The following is a 6,064-nucleotide window of genomic DNA, read 5'->3' as shown; positions in this document are numbered from 1 at the left end:
TCTCGAGAATTCTCTGTGTCAACCATCCTTATTCGATGTATGACTTGCCCCCGGGGTTTCTCCCCTCCCCTGTGTGATCCTCAGTGGCTTAGCTGTAACCCACGCTCCTCCCTGGGTCCTCGTAATTGGTAAGCTTTGTGTCTCCTCCCATCACACCCACTCCCTTTATCAGCGCCCCCCGAGACCTCCTCCCTGGAGCCTGTCCGTAGCCCCGCTGGGAAAGGTGCCGCTTCTTGTAACCTATACGGGTGTCCACTTCTCCTTCCTTTATCTCGGGACTTCGTAGCCACGAACCCGCCTGTGCCACCCACGCCGCAGACGGTAACCACTACCCAGGTTCCGGAGGGGACCCGGGAGTGGCACATCGTGTGGCCATCTTCGGCCGGGCCGGGGGCACCCAGCCGGGCTCCCGTACAGCCCCGCGGCCGCGGAGAGAGGCTACAGTTTAGAATCCACAACTTTGCAATATTCGGTGGTCCTTGCCCTGTCTCTAAGCAGAAGCAGGTATGAATAAAGGCCTGCTTATGGTCACTTCCTTAAGCACCTCTCAGTTATAAAAGCATTATAATTTAGGTTGGAGGATGCCTTTGGGGTCATTTTGTTCAACCCACTACTCAACGTAGAGCCATCCCCAAAAATGGATCAGGTTATTTTGAGCCTGTTCCAGCTGAGATAAAAATATTTCCAGAAACATTGATTCCATAACCTTTAGAGGAATCATATCCCAGCACTCGGCCACCCATTGTGAAAAACATTGCCATAAGTTTAGGCTCTATGATAGAGGTGGTTTAAAATATATTTGGGTCTCTGGTTTAGGGTTATCCAGAAATTTCAGACTCCAGACTAGGAGGCGCTGTAGCCTAGGATTAGGAGTTTTAATTGTTGTGGGACTGTAAATTTATCTAAAAACTGGACTATAGCCTATTCTAATAACCATTTTGACTGCTTTTGTCAAGGGCTACTTCTTCAATTCCAGTCCACTAATTTCTCATGGGTCCATTTTTTTTTTTTTTTTTAGGTAGTGTTCTCTGCTGAGTTAAATCTTCTTGCTGAGTCTGATACCTTCTCTTCCAAAGAAAGGATGCAACAGAGAAATGAGCAACAGAAACTCCCTGCTAAAGAAAGTGCTCAGACTGCCTGTTGATTTGGTGTGTGGGAGATCAGTTCCCAGATTTATAAACAAATGATGAGGTAAAAGGCAAAGAAATGGACAGCTGAGTAGCCATCTAATAGATGGACTTAAAAACTGAATTTATAAAAGCTGAAGGTGTGAGAGTGCGAGGAGGAAGAAAAAATGAGCCACGGGAAAACGCTGGAAAGAAGATTAAATGGAGAAAAATAAGAGTGGTTTGTTCTTGTCAAATGGAATACATGATAGGTGTATACTTGTTTTCACAAGCAGATGGTTTCACTTCTTGTAGCATGTTGTACTGCAAATTGGAAGTACTTCCAAATACAGTCAGGTAATTTTAAAGATAAATACAAGAGTGTAGTATTGACACTCTTTAAATATGTGACTTTTGACTTTGGGATTCTGCCAAATCTGAGAAATAGAAATATTTATGCAACATGGCATATTATAATCCAAATTATTTGACTAAAATGGCTTATGTTGTTCATTTCTTCTGCTGCAGTGTTAAGACAATTTGATACCAAGGGCATAAGATGATTCTCTTTGACTTTCTTCCTGGCTAGTTTGTTTACAGCTTTTCACTGCATCTGTAGCACTACATTTTGAGGTTCCTGTATGGAATGTCCTTGAAATTTGTACAGCCAAGCACCTCTGTGCAGTTCAAAGTAGAAATAAAAGACATACTTTGTTTGTGCTAATTTGGATTTAACAGTCAGCCAGTAATGCCAAGACAGAGAAAAATATTGAAAATTGAGTTGCAAAATGAGGTGTACCATAATCCTGTAAAAATATACAGAAGTTAAAACTTTTCATATTTTGAATTAAAAAGCCCTGTTTTTCATAAACTCAGTTTCTTGTTACATCTTTCTGTCAGAGCAAGGGGAAATGAAAAGCAAAGTGAGAAAATTGGGAAATAAAGAGAAATAGAGATAGACTGGGCTTTAAAATAGGAAAATTCCAATTTTAAAGGAAAGTAGGAAATGAGAAAACAATAGTGGTAGCATTTTCTAAACAAGATATCATAACATTGATTTTCTATCTAAATAATTTTTAAAATGTGTTACTGATCATTAATTGTTTTGTCACATGAAAGTTAAAAACTGAAAATATTAAAATAACTGTCTGAGCTGTTGAGAACTTTCATATTTTTCAATATGGATTGGTTTTTAAAATCTTATATTTTTTAATTCTAGCAGACATTTAGTAAATTTATCATTGGGCATTAAGTGATTTATTAGCCAAATGTCTGCTGACTATAAACAAGATTTAAAGAAGTTGAATTTTTATTATTGTTTTTATCAGTGCTCGAGACATTAGAACACTTCTTCATTTATCTTTTTTGTATAGTGTAAGAGCATGAATATATAAATATATAAAACAGGCCTTCTGAGGAGGTCTTGTGTATTTTTATTATCTTTTTGTCTTTTTAGACCTTTAATTTTTAGCTTTTTTGATAAAAAAATATTCTGTATAAACTGAGAAATTTAAGACACTAGGCTTTCCCTTCTCTTTAGGTTATGGGGTTTTTTTCAGTCCAGAGCAATATATCTAGAGAGGAGAGATGATGAAGAGACAGATCTGAAGTAAGAACGTTTGTAGCAGATAGAACCATGTTATGTTTATAGATTTTTGCAGATTTCCAGAGTTACTTATAGTAAAATGTGTAAAGTGGCAGCTGGATGCTTACTCAAAAATCTGTATCACTTTGAGAAAGATGATAGAGATGCAGCTTCACTTCTGGCTGGTATTTTTAAAAGTCTTTGTTTTGCTGTCAGATGACTCAGCAGTGAATAGAGAGTCAGGTATTATTTCATTTATAATTAATGAAAATTATATTAAGTAGAACTATCAAAGACTTGAATTGTTGTGGCTCTGTGTTTTGCATCTATCTTCAGACAATCAGTAGTGGTGGTTCCATTTGCCATATTTTCTAAAATTTCAACATAATGACATATATATACTTAAAAGGTCTTAATTTAAATCATAAATATATTATATAAATATAATTGTAAATTACTTCCTTTTCCCATTCCAAAATTTTTTTCCAATAATTTTTATTTATAACTTTTAGCCATATTTTAGTTTGTTGTCCAAAAATATTGTTGTGCTTCTTAAGCAGAGAGATATACCTTCTGTTATAGACAAAAAAACATCACCATCATTTTGGGTCAGTTTTCTTCTGTGACTTACTGCACCCTTCTGGACTACTGTCCATTGGTTTAGTTGCAGTTGTCTACTCTTTATCCACCCATAAGATTTGACTGAGCATTGCATATGGAGGCTAAAACATTTGGAGGAAAATTCCAGATGTTGTTAAACATTGCAATATGCAGGTTAAAAAAAGGGCCTTTCTGCAGTCTAGGATGAATTTCACGTGCAGCTTAAGGCTGTGCAGTTCTCATCTTCTGCAAGAGTGCCCACACCTCTGTATTTGCTTTGTTTGAATATCTATTTCCTTGTGGGCTTCCATGACGGAGCTCTGCCGTTGCAGGTTAAACAGCTCCCAAGTTACTGATGCCTGGGATGGGCTTTACATAAGCTTGCACTTATTTTGTTTCTAAGACAAATGGAGTATATATATAAGATCTCCCAGCTGTGTAAAACAGTCTCCATTTATCCCCAAGGGGGTGCGTTGTCATGTCATCCTTGAAGCTCAGGGGGTTGCAAGAGGATGGCAAAGTGTGTTTCACTTTGAGAATGTCAGTGTTGGGTATTTCCTCAGAAGTAACTGGGGAACCCTCACCTCCCATGACTGCCTACAAGAACTGCTGTAGATGGATGACCCTCTATTAGCTGGATTTGAGCTGATGACCTTGACATAAAAGCCTTTATATCTGAAAATGAATCTCCAGGTTTAACTGGCTCTTGACAAGTCTGTTCTTTATTGTGTGTTCTTTTACAGTGCTGAGAAAATGCTGGGGTCATTCACAAGTCATTAAGTCCTGAGCTGGTGATACAGCTCCTACACCCTTTTGCAGAGCTCTTACTTCTTTCAGTAGTTGCAGACTTTGTCACACAGTCTGCACATCCACAAGTGGCAGCAGGACAACTCGATGTGCCCAGTGACTACCGGAGCAGAGACCAATCCTGCGGGACCAGTGTGGTGTGGCAACCTTCCCCTTCAAATGCCAATTCCTGCCTTACTTAGCAGTTACGACCATTACTTTCATACCTCACTCATGACTAGATGAGTTCTTCTACATTTATATGTGTTTTTTGTAGCTTTACAGGATTCCTGCTATGGTAATGTCTTGCCATCTTTATTGAATATAGCAAATTGCCTTTGTGCCTCTGTTAATTCAGTGGCCCAGAAGAAAGACTTCATCCCCTCCATACCTTCACCAGTGGTATAAACAATTAAATTTCTTTGCATTTGTCAGACTATTTGGGGAAAGAAACTTTCAAGGTAATGCTCAGCTGATTAAAGATTAAGTACAATTTCATAGCTATTTCCTGAGATGAAGTAAACAGATAGACAAAGGGCTCTTGAGATAAAGCAGGTGGGATGTGACAATCTAAAAGGAAAAATTCAGTTGTGTCCTGTGGTTCAACATATAAAGCACATGATTTGATGGTCCTGATTTCCCAAAGAGCCTTCTGTTAGGTCTGATTCTGGCTTTGTTTACCTCTGTTAAGGACGTCAAACCTTTTCTGCGTCCCAAGAAAGAAACATGGAGGAATCCCATTATTTTTCACATTTTCCCATGTGCTTTATAAACAAACAGCTACAGCCAGGCTGATAAATGAAATGATAGAGGGGCTGCTTTTTGGTCTGAGGCCAACTGGCATGGCACAGATATATCCCTCCAGCTGGATTCTCTGACACCCCCAGAACAGGATGACTGCACAAAAATTGCCTGTTGGGGCTCAGCCAACCCCTGAGCTTTATGCAGGCACTGGGGGGAAGCCTGTGCTGATATTGTGACACAGAGCTCACTAAATGTCAAAAATTAAAGACAATTGCATGCTTTTTGCTTCAGCCTCTACTCTCAGCTTTTTATTTCCCCCCAAAAAATAAAGCTAATTTGGATGATTATTCCCATTTCATCCCAAATACTTCCTTTTCATTTTAAGATGTTGCATAGTAAAAATTATAATGATTCAGTCTTAGTTCAAGGATTAAATACATTAAAAGATTTTTTTTTCACCAGAATTTGTCTTCCTTCCTTGTATTTTATGAAAAAATATGTAATTTTTCCCCAAGAAAAGCTTGAACCTGTTACCAGCCAGTCTGCAGAAATAATGAATTCCTAACACAGTATGACAGTTATCTTTGCCAATTAGTCCACCTGAGCGAGTTCAGCTAACAGGTGCATTTAAGTTCAGTGAGACTGCCTTCATCACTCAGGGAAGAGGACAGCTATGTTGGTTTCTGAATTAGACATTGGAAAAAACCCAAAATACCTGGCTCTGTTGCCTAGCTGTCTCTGTGATTGAAAGCCAGTCCTGCAGATGCTGGTGCAAAAAGAGTGCCTGTGACTGGGAGTTGCGTGTCTGAACAAAGAAATGGAAAGCAGTGAAAGAATCACTAATCAGTTCCTATGAACATTTCTGATTTTAAATTTCCTCTTGAGGAAAAAAAAGAAAATCTTTTCCTGGATTATAATTAAACAGAAGAATAAATAAATTTCATTTCAAATGTTAAGGATTTTGTAGAATTTCTGTTGATTTTGCATACAGAGAAAGTTATTATAGATGTGGTAAGGAAATGTCAATCCTGTGTCTCTGCCTGCACATGGATTTGAGCAGACATATTTTAAGAGTAACTAGCTAGGCAGTGGTTTGTATGATATAGCATGTAGAATATGTTACTTAGGTTTTCTCTAGTATAGCCAGGCAGAATATAAATACAGAATGTAATCCATCTCCATTGGTATTTACAGCTGTAAAACATGACTAAAGGGGAAATAAAAAAAAATACCCTGTGGTTTT

General features: G+C 38.3%; 1 long non-coding RNA gene across 2 annotated transcripts; it reads left to right on the top strand.

Annotated features, from left to right (window-relative positions):
- LOC132325849 (uncharacterized) lies at nucleotides 1-5,741 on the top strand. Of its 2 annotated transcripts, none has more exons than XR_009486049.1 (3): nucleotides 1-128; nucleotides 1,023-1,463; nucleotides 4,035-5,741. It is a non-coding gene; the product is annotated as an uncharacterized LOC132325849 (long non-coding RNA). The 2 variants fall into 2 exon arrangements; XR_009486048.1 differs by having other exon boundaries at nucleotides 1,019-1,463.
- Nucleotides 5,742-6,064: the final 323 nt, after the last annotated feature.

Source organism: Haemorhous mexicanus, chromosome 3 (genome assembly GCF_027477595.1).
Source record: "Haemorhous mexicanus isolate bHaeMex1 chromosome 3, bHaeMex1.pri, whole genome shotgun sequence".
NCBI lineage: Eukaryota > Metazoa > Chordata > Aves > Passeriformes > Fringillidae > Haemorhous > Haemorhous mexicanus.
The sequence above is the reverse complement of the archived record's forward strand: the minus strand, read 5'-3'. Positions and strand labels throughout refer to the sequence as shown.